At 45.2% G+C, this 16,512-nt stretch overlaps 1 long non-coding RNA gene across 1 annotated transcript in view; it reads left to right on the plus strand.

The window, feature by feature from the left end:
• The first annotated feature begins 1,886 nt into the window (after positions 1–1,886).
• Positions 1,887–16,512, plus strand: part of LOC105708688 (uncharacterized) — a 74,123-nt gene continuing 59,497 nt past the window's right edge. Inside the window, exon 1 of the long non-coding RNA XR_010337601.1 lies at positions 1,887–2,033. This is a non-coding gene — a long non-coding RNA (uncharacterized LOC105708688). The remainder of the gene's footprint in view (positions 2,034–16,512) is intronic.

Below are 16,512 nucleotides of genomic sequence, written 5' to 3' on the forward strand. Positions count from 1 at the left end.
GCTCAAATGAGCCCAGGTGTGGCTTGAATGGCCCTTCCAGAAGGTACAGGCCATAAACCATGCCAAAATCCTCATGATGTCAACTCTGCAGGCATGGAGAGTACATAAGCTGTGGAGGATGGCCACCTCCACCTAGATTTCAAAGGATACCTTGGGGAGCCACAGAGCCCAGGCAGATAACTGACACAAAGGTGGGGCTGCCACAGAGAGCTCCCACTAGGGCAATGCTTAGTGGATCTTTGGTGGCAAGGCTACCCCCAAGATGACAGACCTGGAGAGCCATCAGCTACTAATGCCAGCCTAGGAGTGCTGTAGATACCCAACTCTAATCCCCAAGAGCTTCGATATGGGTTAAACCCAGCAAAGCTATGAGGGTGAGGCTGCCTGGGGCCTTTGGGGCCCAATCCACACCTTCATGTGTCTGGAAGACAGCACATAAAGTTAAAGATTATTCTCAATCCTCAAGATTTAATGTTATTTGCCTTGTTGGGTTTTGGACTTTCTTGGGACCCAATATGTCCTTCTTCTTTCCTATTTATTCCTTTTGGCATTTATTTCTTTGTTCCTCCATTTACCACCACTGTATTTTGGAAGGGCATAACATGCTTGGTTTCACAGGCTCATAGCTGGAAAGGAATTTGCCCCAAGATGAAGCATATCCTGAGTCTCATCCATATCTGATGTAGATGACATTTAGATGAGACTTTGATCCTAGACCTTTGAGTTGATGCTGGAATGGGTTAAGATTTGGGGGTCATTGGGATGCAATGAATGCATTTTGTATGTGGGGAGGACATAAATTTTGGGGACCAGAGGCAGAATGCTATGGTTTGAATGTCTGTGTCCCTTCTGAGATTCGTGTTTAAACTTAATCCCCCAATGCACCAGTATTAAGAGGTGGGGCCTTTGGGAGGTGATTAAGTCATGAGGATTCTACCCTCATAGATGAAATTCATGACTTATGAAAGGGCTGGAGAAAACTAGCTGGGCCTTTTTGTCCTTCTAGTCCTTCTACCATGTGAAGACAGTGGAGGAAGTAGCATCCGAGGTGCCATCTTGGAAGCAGAGACAGGGTCCTCCTCATCATACACCAAACCTGCCAGTGCCTTGATCTTGAACTTCGCAACCTCCAGAACTTGAGCAATACATTTATGCTGCTTATAAATTGCCCAGTATCAGGTATATTATTACAGCAGCACAGACTACAACATGGAATGGGAAGAGTTTAGAGTTCCCAGCAACAATACAGAATGTGGCAAAATGGGAGAAGGGATGAGTTGATCAGGTGGCTGGCAATCCTGAGACATGGCATGGAGTGGCAGCTAGTTGGCGGTGCCTGGTCTGGGAGAGACTGAAAGGACTTTAGAAATGGACACATTGACTTTATTCTGATGGACATCTCCTCCCTGTTCTCAAATCATCAGAAAGGGTGCTGTGGACACAAAGGTTTTGTCTGAGTGGTGTTTCTTTGATAAGAGTCACAGAAGGGGCCAGACACCCACGTGTAGGTTGACATGGCCCCAGTCGGCGAGGGCCATTTGCAGCAATATGCTTGGAAAGCACAGGAACTCAGGACCAGAGATAACCATGGGAACTTCTGGGGTGGCATTGCCTTTGACAAGTCCTGGAACGGGGATTTGGGCCATTGCAAACTGAATGTTAAAGGCCAGGGTGACACCAGCTGGCTTGAGTTACAAATGAGCAAGAACTGTCACAATTGGCAGCAGTGTCTCCACATACTGTGCTATGAGCAATGTTTATAACTGATATCGTTTAGCTGTGTCCCCACCCAAATCTCATCTTGAATTCCCACATGTTGTGGGAGGGACCTGGTGGGGGGTAATTGAATCACGGGGGCAGGTCTTTCCTGTGCTGTTCTTGTGACAGTGAGTATGTTTGATGAGATCTGTTGGTTATTATAAGGGAGAGTGTTCCCGCACAAGGTCTTTTGCCTGCTGTCATCCACGTGGGATGTGACTTGCTCCTCCTTGCCTTCCACCGTGATTGTGAGGCCTCCCCTGCCATGTGGAACTGTAAGTTATTAAACCTTTTTCTTTTGTAAATTGCTCAGTGTCAGGTATGCCTTTATCAGCAGCGTGAAAATAGACTAATACAATAACCCATTCCCAATCTTGTTTATATCATGATAGTGTTACACCAATGCAATATTCAACATTGGAAGAGCAACATTATTTCATAGGTATGGATTATTAAAATGAAGTGCAAAAATGTGGAGTGCAAATGAGCTTTAGGTAACGACTCCCCAGGTAACCTCCAGCAAGTCCCGTACGTTCCCTTAGCCTTGGATTTCTTAACAGAAAAATAGGAGTTAGATGAATACATGAGCCTGCTTACCTCCAAGAATTATCAGAAAAATACATCTGTGAAAGAACATGGAAGTGTTTTGAGTTAGAAGCAAAAGATTGTAATGTCACAGCATGTTGAAATACCACTCTTCCTATTTTTTCATTTTTCGGACCCCAAACCAGAAAAACCAAAGGCACAAACAAACAAACAAAAAATCAAGTGCGTGCACACACACACACACACACGGATAAGTTCTTATGAGCCAGGTCAGAGCACAGAGGGACGGAAGAGAGAGGACAGTTTTTTGACTCTGCCATTTTGCACCTCTCCACTTCCTGCCGCATTTGGGAGGATATACAATGAGAAGAGTCTGAGAGAGGGCTTCCAGCGAGAGCTGTGGGGGCTGTGTGTTCGCCCTCCCCTCCTGATGGATGGTGCTGTGCTTCTGTTTCATGTCAGGGCGGTGGAGGAAGTGGAGGACTAAGGCGGAGAACTGGTCAGGAGGCTGCCTGTGCCCCCACAACCCCCTGCATGTCTCTGAGCCACCTCAGGTGAAGCTGGAAAGCAGCAAAAGCCTGAAATTGGATGAAATTAAAGACTTGATTCAGATCCAACTGGACTAGGCCAACAGATCAGGAGACAACTGGCATTGAAAAAACAGTTTATTGATCTGGCGCGGTGGCTCACTCCTATAATCCCAGCTCTTTGGGCAGATCACCTGAGGTCAGGAGTTCGAGACCAGTTCTATCAACATGGAGAAACCCCATCTCTTACTAAAAAAAAAAAAAAAAAAAAAAAAAAAAATTAGCCAGGCATAGTGGTGTAAGCCTATAATCCCAGATACTCGGGAGGCTGAGGCAGGGGAATCACTTGAAGCTAGGAGGCGGAGGTTGCAATGAGCCAAGATCGTGCCACTGCATTCCATTCTGGGCGACAAGAGCGAAACTCTGTCTCAAAAAAAAAAAAAGAAAGGAAGAAAAGACAGTTTATTAATCACAGTTCCCAAGAGGGGGGATGTGCCTTGAGATGGGGGCCACATAGAGGAGTACCAGGTAAGTTGGGGGCAGAGGGAGCAGGGAACGAAGGGGCCAGAGCCTTCAAGGTGGTTCTGCAGTAAGGAACGGGTCAGACAGGTCGAGCAGGTTTAGGACTGGCCAGTTTGGAAAATTTCAGCAGGCTTTGGGCACAGGACTGTCCCTGGCTGTCTGGTGCCCCACCCTGGGGTGATTGGGGGCATGGATGAGAGCCTGAAAATGGAGGTGATTGGAGGTGTGAACTCTGGATTGGTTGGTTTTTATTTGAAAAGCAAACCCCTGAGAGGAAGATGTTCCCCAAGGAAGGGGAGAGCAACAAGGGAGGCAGGAGGCCAAGACAGAGTGACTCGGGCATCTGAGTGGGTTGTCCATTACAAGGCACATTCAGCATCTGCATGCAGGGCAGATGTCAAAGCCTCAGACTGACAGAGTCTGGAAACATGGCTAATATGCAAAGCCAAACTACCTCTGCAAACCTTAGCCATAAGGAGTCTGGGAAGGGTGATTTTTTAGGCTTACAGTCTCTGCCATCTAAAAAGTCAAACCAGAAGAAAATTGGAACTGACATGGAGCAAACCAATCTACCACCAAACACATACAAATCGCACAGTCCACAAATATAGAAACACAAACACAGAAATTAGAGGTCAAGAGTAAACAGTCTAGGCATTCTGGCATTTACTTGCACTGCAACGGGTCCAGGTGCAGGCCTCTCTGTGGAGACCACTGTTTGCGATCAGTAATTAAAAACCACATGATAATGCCTGTGGTAGGAGAACCTCGTGTGCTGCAGAGGGCTTCTGCAGACCTTAAGCTGTTTGGACCCAAACACAACTCCATAAGGTGGGCCTGCGGGTGTTGTCCCCATTTCTACCCAAGGAAACTAAGGCCCAGAGATGGTAAGTTGGTAACAGACCTGCAGCTTGAGTTCTGGTGTCTTCTTGGTCACATACTATAGGGTTGCATGAATATTCTAGAAGTGTCTACCAAAAAATTGTGGTCTTATATCTGGGTTTTAATAATTGTGTATATCTTTGATTCTCTTTCAACTTAAGGCTAAATGCTAGGTAAATAATTAGGAAGAAAACTTTTTTGTGAACTTTAGGTAAACTATTGTCTAACTCTGTAATTCCATACACTTCACAGATTTGAAAGGGTATCTGAAGACAGTCTCTCCTAGTTTCTTGATTTACCTTTCCAATATTGACAATTTTCCACTATTATCAATATTCCAATATTGACAAGTACATCAAGGGAGGAAGGCCATTTCTGACTTCTGCCATAAAACAGCCATGGCATCAACTTCCATTACTTCAGGGATGTCCAATCTTTTGGCTTCCCTGGGCCACACTGGAAGAAGGAGAATTATCTTGGGCCACACATAAAATACACTAACACTAATAATAGCTGATGAACTAAAAAAAAAAAAAAAAAAACACAAGAAAATCTCATAGTGTTTTAAGAAAGTTTACGAGTTTGTGTTGGACTGAATTCAAAGCTGTCCCAGGCTGCATGTGGCCAGTGAGCTGTGGGTCAGACAGGCTTGCATTACTTTTCTGAATTCAGAGCCCTGAAAACATGGAAAATACAGAGCCTTAAAATTTTTAAACTCATGTAAGCAAATTCTGAAATAGAACAGGTTTGGTTCTGTGCTGGTCAGCCTGTTTCTAAACAGATCACATGTTTTGAAAAAAAAAAATACTCCATAGAGATTTAAAAAAAAGACAAGTTGAGATACCCTGAAGGAACTCAATGACTCAGACTCCAGACAAATAAATTACACCTTAGATTCAGACTAATTCTGTGTGTGCTTCTAAAAAAATATGCAAACAGACGTAAAGAGTTACTTAGAGTTTAATGGGTTTAATGTATTAATCACCGTGTTGCAAAACCAGGATACTAAGCTAGCAAATTTAATTGTGGAAAGAGAATCCAATTGCAGGTTTCATTTATCAGGGAAATATTTACCTCCGTTTCTGTCGGATTTTTATTACAGCAATGAATAGTCCTACTTCATTGAGACTTCTGTGTCACTAGAGAAATCAAAACGCTTAGTTTACTTTTCAACATGGAATTGAAAAAGAAAGAGACAAGTTTCTTGGGAATCAGCTGTAATATGACAACTAGCCCAATGGGGAAAACCCACGGGGACCTAGCTGGTTCGTTCATGCTTCCTGTTTGTGTGAAGGAGTCCCAGATCTACCCCAAAAGAAGTCTGTTTTTAAAAAGGAAGGGGAGCCATTAGGGTATTCTCTGCCTGCCGCTGAAGTTACAGAGATGTGGTCAGTGCTGACACGATATAATCTTAGAATCACAGGGAGCAGGAGAATGAGATCCTTCTTAGTCAAATAAAAATGAATTCCCCAGATTACTAATCTTTGCTGGATTCCATGGAGGAAAACTATACTTTTCTGTGGCCTCAGGGAGCTTAGGTTTTCATTTGAGTCTACCTGGAAGATTCACCATCCTTCCAAGGGAAACAGAAAGAGAGAAAGTAAAAACAAAAGAACCTCAAGTCTGGGGTTTGACATGTGGTGCTCACAGAACATTCCTTTCAGCAGCTGGTGGCTTATTTCTATTGATTAAGAATGTGGGCTTTAAAAAACAAACAAAATATATATCATTCCATTGTCCCCTGGCTTGCCAGTTTCTGATAAGCAGCGTCTTGCCTGAGGCTTTGTTTCTCTGCATGATTTTTTTTTTCTCTCTCTCTGGCTCTTTTTAAAGACACTCTCCTTGTCACCGGTTTTCAGAAATTGGATTACGAAGTACCCTGGTGAGGTTCTCTTTGTGTTTACACTATGCGCTGAGGGTGCTTATTCAGTGCCTTTGATCTGTGGATTTATGAAACTTGAAATGTTTTCAGCACCCAAAAAAAGGAAGAACATGAGCTTTAGGGTCAGCAAGACTCCAAATCAGGTTAAAAGCTGAGTTAGCAATGGGATCTTAGGGAAGTTCCTCGAATGGACTGAGTCTTGATTTTCTCATTGGTGAACAGGATAATGCCAACCTTACAGGGCAAGTGTAAGGGCTACATAAGCCAGGCAAGCGTGGCAAGACAGAATTCTGCAGTATTAGCCAAGTTTCTCCCCACATGGTCCCTCCTTGCTAACCACAGCTCCTATCACCTTTGCCCTCTATTCTCTCAAAAGTGTGTATGGCCTTGGGGGGACAGATACAAAAAGGTTAACAGCTCGGGTCTTGCGGGGATAGATACAAAAAGGTTAACAGCTCAACTCTTGAGCTCCAAGTGGGCTCTCTCCTTTCCTGTCCTTAAAAATGTTACTGGATATGTGTAAGGTTTGTTCTGAGGTTCTTGCCGAGTTTAAAAGGAAGAAACTGAGGCCAACAGAAGATCCAATGTGAAGCGTTTATTCAGGCTTCCAGGCGAGGTTCTCAGGTCTGACAAGACGGGCCGGAGAAGTTGCACGGACTCCGCTCAGACGTGGAGTTTTATAGGGAGTGAAGGCGCTCGATTGGTTGTGGAAAAGCAGGACTACTATTGGGTAAGGTTACAAGCCTTTGTTTGCATACAGGACTTGGCTGCTATTGGTTAGAAGTACTTGGCTGCTATTGGCTAGAAAGACTCGGCTGCTATTGGCTAGATAGACTTGGCTGCTATTGGCTAGAATCACAAGACCCCGCTTGCATACTGGGTTATTTAAGCGAAAGCCAGGCTGTGCGAGAAAGGGAGAAGGGAACATGCCCGAGCATGTCCGAGCTTTCATAAAAAAAGGCAGGGGTTGGGGGTGGTGTGCGTCCGAGATCCCAGCGAGGCAACCGGCCTTACAGTATGCAAATACAATACCATGCAAATGCAAATACTGTGCACAAATCTGAAGTGCACAGCTTGATTATGAAATACATGAATGTCTAAACTGGGAGGCTCACAGAATGTCCAACACAGTGGATGAGAAAGCACAAAACTCACCAAAACACATTGCTAAAATGTTAAAACACTAATAACAAGACACTGTGCTAAATTCTCTCCCCATCCAGAGACGGGGAGAAAAGTTCACATACAAAGGAAAGAGAATTGGAATTTCATGGGGTCCTCTCAGAGCCATAACAAAAGCCAGAAATTCAGAGGGAAAAATGATGCTATTTTTTTTTCTTTTGAGACAGAGTCTCTCTCTGTTGCCCAAGCTGGTGTGCAGTGGCTTGATCTCGGCTCACTGAAACCTCTGCTTTCTGGTTCAAACAATTCTCTGCCTCACTCTCCCAAGTAGCTGGGATTACAGGCACCTGCCACCATACCCAAGCAATTTTTGTAATTTTTTTCTTTTTTTTAATTGCATTTTAGGTTTTGGGGTACATGTGAAGAACATGCAAGATTGTTGCATAGGTGCATACGTGGCACTGTGATTTGCTGCCTTCCTCCCCTAATTTTTGTATTTTTAGTAGAAACGGGATTTCACCATCATGGCCAGGCTGGTCTTGAACTCCTGACCTTGTGATCCACCTGCCTCAGCCTCCTAAAGTGATGAGATTACAGGTGTGAGCCACTGCACACAGCCCAAAATGACTCTTAACAAATTATCCATCCAGAGAGAGGAAGCCTTTGCTACCGTCTCTTGTGAGGCATGGTTTAAAAATATCTACCTCTCATGTTGTCTCTTGTGAAGCATGGTTTAAAAATATCTACCTCTCATGTACCATTTCTTGAGTTATTAGAGGAAAATAAAGGGGTATACCAAGAATGAGAAAAACAGGGGCTCCAAGGGAACAGAGCATCCCAAAGCAGACAGAAGCACAGGCACCCCCAGCAGCGGCATGTGGGGACCAGCACATTCTCCGTCTTCTCAGTAGGAGGACTGAAGGCTTAGGAGAATAATATCCTGGAAGAAAATGGAATGGTTCAGTTACCGGATGTGTTTGGTCATGTAGGTAAATAATATTCAGAGGGGTTTTATAATTCTGTTGAAGGATTAAGGAAGAATTAACAAAAAAACCAAGCAAACAAACAAAACATCATTAGCTACCCAAATGACAACTATTAGTATTGTCTGGTGGAGGACCTTTGGGCACCCCCCCCCCCCCCCCCCCCGGCCACATGGAAAGTGCCTAACTTCCGGATGAGGAAAGCCCCTCTTCCCTCGCAAGGAGGGTCCCTTATCTCACTCTGTCTGCCGCCTTGGCTCAGCCCGATTCCCGGCAAACATCCCCCCCGCCCAGTCCCTTATCTCACTCTGTCTACCGCCTTGGCTCGGCCGATTCCAGCAGCCTTCCGGCCGGGCAACCAACTGAACCAATCACCATCCGCCCCATCAGCTCTCCAGTAACTTCCAGCCCGACAAGCTCCCCGCCCGGCCGACATCCCCCCCCCACCCCCCCCCCCACCCCCCCCCCCCCGACAGCCAACCTGACTCATTGCCACCTGCCAAATCAGCTCTCCCACTCCCCCAATCCTTCTACCCCTATAAAAACTGCCAAACAAAGAAAGCCGGTGCGAGACTGCTAACTCTTCCCCCGTTACGAGTCCAGTCCGCCCGGAGACTCTCCAATAAAGCCTGAACTCCTCTTTCATCTGGTCTAATTCGGTCGCGCCTTGGGGTCCAAGTTATGAGGGTCCGGGCAGGTCAGACAAGTATTATTAGATTCAGGGAAAAAATTAAAATTGTGAGGAATAAGTTAAATGACAGTTCCTGACCATCATAAGGTAAGTGCAGACTATGGATGTGGTCAGCGTGAGGTTTGTTCTTGGGTTCTTGCCAAGTTTAAAAGGAAGAAACTGAGGCCAACACAAGAAGATCCAATATGGAGAAATTTATTCAGGCTCCCCAGTGAGGTTCCGTAGTCCGACAGGAGAAATCAGAGAAGTTGCACAGACTCTTTTCAGATGTGGGGTTTTATAGGGAGTGAAGGAGCTCGATTGGTTGTGGGAGAGCAGGACTACTATTGGGTAAGGTTACAAGCCTTTGTTTGCATACAGGACTTGGCTGCTATTGGTTAGAAAGACTCGGCTGCTATTGGCTAGAAAGACTCTGCTGCTATTGGCTAGAATCACAAGACCCTGCTTGCATACTGCGTTCTTTAAGGGAAGGCCAGGCTGTGTGAGAAGGGAAGAAGGGAACATGCCCGAGCTTGTCCGAGCTTTCAGAAAAAAGGGGGTTGGGGGTGGTGTGCATCCGAGCTCCCGGCGAGGAAGCCGGCCTTACAGTCAGTATTGGGAAGATGGAGGAGAGACTGGAGCTTGAGGGGCTGAGGAGATGCAAGATACTAAATGCTTGTTTTCCATAGCAGGAAGTCAATGATGATGTCTAAAATTAATAAATCAAGAAATAATCTTTAATAATATATTTAGAATTAAGGCTGTAAATACTAGAATGGTGAAGAGTTAAAAGTGTCTGTTTTCATCACAAGGCTTGTGGTTCTCTTTGATTTTAATCATGTACTTGTATTTCTTTGATGATTTAAAAAAATAAATTGTCGAGAAAAAGAAAACTGAGAGTCTTGAGAAAAAATGCTTTTGATTTGCAAGAGCATGAGCTTGAGAATCTAAAAAGGTTACCCTCTGAGGATATTGCCATAAACAATGCATTAGAAAGAGAATCGATGGCTAGTGGCCTGACATGCCCTTTGGATCTAGATCATTGTCTGAGACAGAGCTGGTGGAGAGGGAATGAGAGGGTAGGTCCTGGCGTCGGGGGTGCCCCTCCCGCCTTTCTGCTTTCTAGACCAAGTTGCTTCTGGTGAGAAATGATCATTGAAGTCTCAGAAAAGTTTCAGAATTTGAGAGTCTGGGGGCCTTGTGCTCCATACCCCAGAAGTCAAATGTCACAGCAAACCACACAGAGAAGACTCCTGCCCCTCGGTTGCAGCAGAGGGCACATGATGAACATGTGGCCAGGATAAGGAAAGTCCCCAAGAACTCACCTATCTCCTGTGACCCCAAGAGGCACAGGAGAGCATTTGAACACTTCATTGTCTGCTCTGTTAGGTGGCTCCCAGCAACCCCCAATCCCAATGGCTTGAAACAATGAGGTTTCGTTTCTTGCTTCTGTGACATCTTGTATCTGCTCACATTGTCCTCATCCAAGGACCTAGGAAGCTGGAAAAGCCACCGCGTGCCCCAGACACAGGGAAAGGAAGGTGGAGGCCTGCTCCGTGGCTCTCACAGGCTTCTACCTGGAAGTCACACACATGCTTTTCCCTTCCCTTTGAAGTTAGGTGACCTTATGCCATGTTTTGGCTGATGAGATGTCTCTGCTCATGTCTCATCATCCCAAACATGACATAAGGTCACCCAGCTTCAAAGGGAAGGGAAGTGTAATCTCTCTAATTTTACTTCCAGCTCTCTCTATGTACCCAGAAGAGGAAAGCTGGAAGTAAGCCTGAGTGAGAGGTGGTGAAGCCACAGGGCCCTCCAGGCTGGGGAGAGAAAACAGAAGAACGCATGGGCTGCTGTGCAAGAGGGTGCCAGGCCCTCAGATTTCCTGGGAGATGCCAGTGGGGACGGATTCTAGCTCTCAAGGGCAAATCAGGAGAAGCACACCCCAGTGTGCATGGGAGCAGAGCGGGAGATGGCCTCAACCAGACCCCACTCTCAACCGCTGAATGCTGCCTGCGTCAGTCAGAACGTCAACATGTGCTCAGAGGAGTCAGCACCGGATTGACTGCATTTCACGTGAAATGACTGAGAAATCCGGGGAATCATTAAGTTTTTTGCCTCTGAGCAGAATGGAGGCTGGAGGCAGAAATGAAATGCTGTGAAAGTGAAAACGTGGCCTTTTTGCACGTTTGGGTTTTGTGCGCTGTGACACTGTAACCTGTTCTGTGTGTAAACCCCACAGTGTAGTGCCCGGCAGGGAGCAAGTGTCTGGTGGAGAGGTGGCCACTGGGGCTGTTCTTCATTCCTTTCTCTAAGAGTTGGTTCTTGTTCCACTGCTTCTAGGCTGAGCACTCAAGAGACAGTAGCCAGGTCTTTAGGGAGAGGAGACGGTGCTGGGAAAATACTTCTATTGTCTGTGGTGTAAAGCTGGAAAGACCCATGAGATGCAGTCATTCACACCTTTGAACCCTGGAGACCTCAGCACCCTCCTGCCCTGAGCTTTGTATCCATCACCTTGAAAAACACTTGAACGGCTGAGGTTGCAAAAGCCTCATGTATTTGATTTCACTTACACTCCCAAGTGAAAAGGTGATTCTTGCCTGTCTGCTTTCCGAACATGGAAGGAGACACTAAGGAATGGTGTCCCTCTTCAGGACATGTGTGGACCACGCTGGTGGGAGGTGACCTCCAGAGGCCGAGTGACAAGGGCAACTGATGCAGCAGCTGGCTCTGGTCCTGTCTGCCACCACTTGGAGGGGTGGCCTGGGGTAAGCCCTGACTTCCTCTGGAGCTTGATTTGCTCCTCTGCCACCCCAGTGGCTTGGACTGATGGCCTCCCAAGGTCACTTCTGTTTTTAACATTTGGGTCATTTACTGCTACAGAGGCCCAGGGAAAGGGAGGCAAAAGCAGAAGAGGAGACAGAAATGAGAGAAGAGAAAAGGGAATGGAGGAACTGAAGAGGGAAGTACAGAACGAGGAAAAACAGAAGGCAGGAGAAAACTCGGTGCTGTATTTGCTGAGAATAAGGGACCTGCCTTGACGCTTTATATCCTTAATGGAGGTTTATTAAATGCCAGAACCGCAGCAGAGTGAAGAGCCCTCAGCAATGCATCTCAAAAGAGAAGGCTCGGTATTTATTTAGAAGACAGTCATTTCATTTTCCAGGGAGAATTTTCAGTAAAAGGGGTTTACATGGGCTATTAAATTCTTACCTTTCAATGTATCTGCCTAAAAGCTGTAAAAACAATAACAACGTCTTGCATTTCCTATGAGTCAGCACTTTCGAAGGACATATAGTACCTAACAGCATCCTCACAACGGCATTATGAAGTAAATACCGCTGAAGTCCCTGTGTACTGTGTATGCACACCCTGGCTCAGTGAGGTTGTCATTTGCCCAGCAAGGAATGCCAAGATTCAAACCGAGCTCAGTTTTATTCCAAAGCATGAGACTCCCAGGACTTTCCACTGTGTGAGCTAATCATAGGTTTATTTAGACAGCTCCTTAGACATGGACGCTTGAGTGGTTTCCAAGTTTTTAGTATCAGAAGCAACGCTGCAGTGAATAATCTTGTCATGTGTCAGTTCATACTTGTCAGATATAATCCCAGGAGTGGGGTTGTTGTGTCAGAGGAAGGACCTTTGAAATTTTGATGATGATTGCCCTTGGTAAGGAATGCCCCATTTTGCAATCTCATTGAGAACAGACATTGGTGCCTGCCTTTTGAGTGACAGAGGGTTTGTTCAAACATCTGGAATTTTACCAATCTGATTAAGGAAACATCATCTCCTAGTGTCATTTTGATTTTTCATGCATTTAATTATGAGTGCTTGCAAGAATTTCAGATCATCTGTGTTTCCTATTCTGTAAACCGCTCATGACTTCTGCCCACTGTTTAAAATTAATCTGTGGTCTTTCCATTTCTCATTTCTGGGAGCTCTTTGTGTGTTTTGGAGGAAACTAATTTTCTGTGTCATGAGCTACACACATTTCCCCTTGTTTTTGTCTTTTTTACTTGTGTTGTGCTTTGGTTTTGTTTTCTATACAGGTTTTTTTTTTAAATTTACATTCACAATTATTACTCCTTCCTTTATGGCTTGTAAATTTTGAGACAGAGTTAGATATGCCAGTCTACTCCAAGGTTATCCTAGCAGAGTTCTCCCAGGAAGCAAATGGCACATTGGATTAGGGTAATTCACAAGGGGTTTATACACAAAAGGGTGAATTGCATAAACCCTACAAAAGTTTACTGCAAGGGTGTGGGCAAGTTTTAGGGGACTCCCAAGGATGGTGCTGAAATCAAGACTTAGCAGCAACAGAGGAGTCATGACTTCTAAGCCCTAGGGGACAGAGAAGTTACTGCAGCCTGGAAAAAGAGAGAATTATGTAGACCAGGGCACCCAGAGAAGAGCAGGGTGTCTGTCAGGAAAAACAGAGACCTGCAGGAAAAACCCAGGAAAATAAATATCCCTCCTTCACCTCCCTTGTTCCCTCCCCTGTCTTGTCGCAGCTCCACATTGGCCCCACTTAGCGAGGCCTTCCAGGGTTGAAGACGTGGGATTGCAGATCTGAACTCTGTGGGCGTCAGTGGGAATTGCAAGAGCTGCCTTCTGGCAGTAGTATTTCTACGGTTTTACTTTTTTGCATTTGAAACTTTGACCCATTTGCATGTATCTTGATGCGCTATGTATAGTGTGGCTGTAACTGTACCTGTTCCCTAAGGGCTATCCGTTGTCCCAGCGCTGTCTGTTACAAAGTCCACTTTTACACACTGATGAGAGTATCTATATTTATTGTATATTCATTTCCCACATACATTTGGGTCTATTTCTGGACTTTCTCTTCTGTTCCATTGGGCTGTCTATTCAGGTGCCATTCAGTACTAATTACCGAGGCCTTGCGATGAGTTTTAACAGCTGGGAAGACCAATCCCTCCTCATTTTTCTTCTGTTTTAGGATTTTCCTGGGCTATGCTTCCTTGTTTGTTTTTTTTTTTTGAGTGCATCTGCTTGTCTACTTCTGTATTTCTGGAGGAAGGAAACTTTAAGAGATTTTAGAGATTGTGTTAAATTTGTATATTTCTTATGAAAGACTCAAATCTTTATAAAGTAGTTGTTTTCTTCTTTAAAACAGTGATTTGTGAAGAAATCCAGCAGACATCACCTTACTAAATAAGAGAAATTATCATTCACCACAATGGGGTTAACTAGCATCAGGCACTGCTGTGGTTTGAATGTATGATGGGTCCCTTCAAAACTAATATGTTGAAACCTAACCACCAAGGTGATGCCATTAGAAGGTGAGGCCTCTGCTTAGGCCATGAAGGTTCTGCCCTGTGAATGGAATGAATGCTCTCATAAAAAGGCTAGAGGGAGCAAGCTGGGCTTTTTTGCCCTCTACCTACTATGTGAGGACACAGTGTTTCCCCCTCTGGAGGATGCAGCAACAAGGAAGCAGAGGCCAGGAGCTTACCAGACACTGAAACTGCTGGTGCCTCGACCTTGGGCTTCCCAAACTACAAGACATAAATTTCTGTCCTTTATAAATTATCCAGTACCAGGTAAGCTGTGATGGCAGCACGAATGGAGTGAGACAAGTGCCTCCCAACTCATGCAGACTCAGGATTCACTGTGAACACATCACTCAAGCAGGATTCCTGCCAAAAATGCGGGTCCTGACTCTAATATAACAGCATATCATAAAAAAATTAAATTGGGGTCATTCTCTAAAAGAAGTGGCCCGTATTCTTCGAAACTTTCAGGATCTGACTGGGCGTGGTGACTCACACCTGTAATCCCAGCACTTTGGAAGGCCAAGGCGGGTGGATTACCTGAGGTCAGGAGCTCTAGACCAGACTGAGCAACACGGAGAAACCCTGTCTCTACTAAAAATACAAAATTAGCCAGGCATGGTGGTGCATGCCTGTAATCCCAGCTACTCGGGAGGCCGAGGCAGGAGAATTGCTTGAACTTGGGAGGCAGAGGTTGCAGTGAGCTGAGATCACGCCATTGCACTCCAACCTGGGTGACAAGAGCAAAATTCCATCTCCAAAAAAAAAAAAAAAATCCCAAAAAACTTTCGGGATCTTTAAGTCCTGAAGAAAGGAGACAAGGGAGACGTGACAACTCCATGCACCTCCATGCAAAGAGGTGGTCCTCTTTGGATCCGAGATCAGAGAAAAAATATCTATAAAAGACATAAATATGGCAATTGATGAAAGTCGAATATGCACTGTAGATTATATCATAGTATTGCCTCAATGCTAAGTTACCTAAATGTAATCATCGTACTGCGGTTACCTAAGAGTTATTGTTCTTACAAAATTCATGCTGAACTATTTAGGGGTAAAGGGCATGGTGTCTGCTATTAAGTTTTAAATAGTTCAAAAAATAGTAATATACACATGCGGTTAGAGAGGAGTAATAAAGCAAATGTGGCCAAACGTTCACAATTGGTCATCTGGGTGAAGAATATATAGGAATTCTTTTTTATTTTTGAGATGGAGCGTCGCTCAGTCACCCAGGCTAGGGTGTAGTGGCGCAATCTGAGCTCACTGCAGATTCTGCCTCCTAGATTCAAGCAATTCTCATGCCTCAGCCTCCTAGTAGCTGGGATTACAGGCACCGCCTGTAAGGCCGGTCGCCTCGGGAGCTCGGACACACCCCCTCCCTCTCCGGGAGCTCGGACACGCCAACCCCCCCTCACACAGCCTAGCCCTCCCTTAAAGAACCCCGCCAAAATGCAAAAGAAGTCTTGTAAATCTACCCAATAGCATTCGAACCCTCCCTACCTGCCAATAGCAAGCTTGCCTGCTCCGTATAAAACCGCACGTCTGAGAGGACTCCGTGCGACTTCTCCGGCCCCTCGTGTCGGATCGCAGAACCTCGCCCGGGAGCGGAATAAATTCTCATTGGATCTTCTGGTGCTGGCCTCAGTTTCTTCATTTTAAACTCGGCAAGAACCCAAGAACCCTTACACCGCTACCACACCTGACTGATTTTTTTGAATTTTTAGTGGAGATGAGGTTTCACCATGTTAACCAGGCTGGTCTCGAACCTCTGACCCCAGATGATTCTCCCGCCTTGGCCTCCTAAAGTGCTGGGATTATAGGCGTGAGCCACTGCACTCGGCCAGGAATTCTTGATATTATTCTTGCAACTTCTGTAGCTATAAAATTATTCATGAATAGAGTTAGAACAAAAGAAAGTTTGTGTGAGTGAATAGGGAGAGGAGATGTTAAAAGGTATGAATTCCTCCCTGCTTTTAGCCATTTGAGCTTGATTTCCACTTTTTAACACATTGTCCAAGAAACCCAGAAGAATATCAATCTATTAATTAATCCATAGAAGTCAATCTGATTTTTTAATTCCCTTAATTAATCATCACTATTTGGATGACACACAGTCACAGTCACAAGTTCCTTCCATCCTGCAGCAGGTCCAGGCAGCCAGTTTTATTGGGTGTTTGCCATGTGCTGAGCACTTCCTTCCTACAAAGACCAAGGGTACATGCAACGGAACAGAGCTTGCTGCTGTTTGGCAGTGACTAGTGTCAGTGACCAGAAAATGATGTTTGATTTTGATTTTCCAAGCTGAGAGGGACTCTCCTTAAGCCTCTTC

This window comes from Aotus nancymaae, unplaced genomic scaffold (genome assembly GCF_030222135.1).
Source record: "Aotus nancymaae isolate 86718 unplaced genomic scaffold, 86718_ANA_hifiasm-v0.15.2.pri h1tg000051l, whole genome shotgun sequence".
Taxonomy (NCBI): Eukaryota; Metazoa; Chordata; class Mammalia; order Primates; family Aotidae; genus Aotus; species Aotus nancymaae.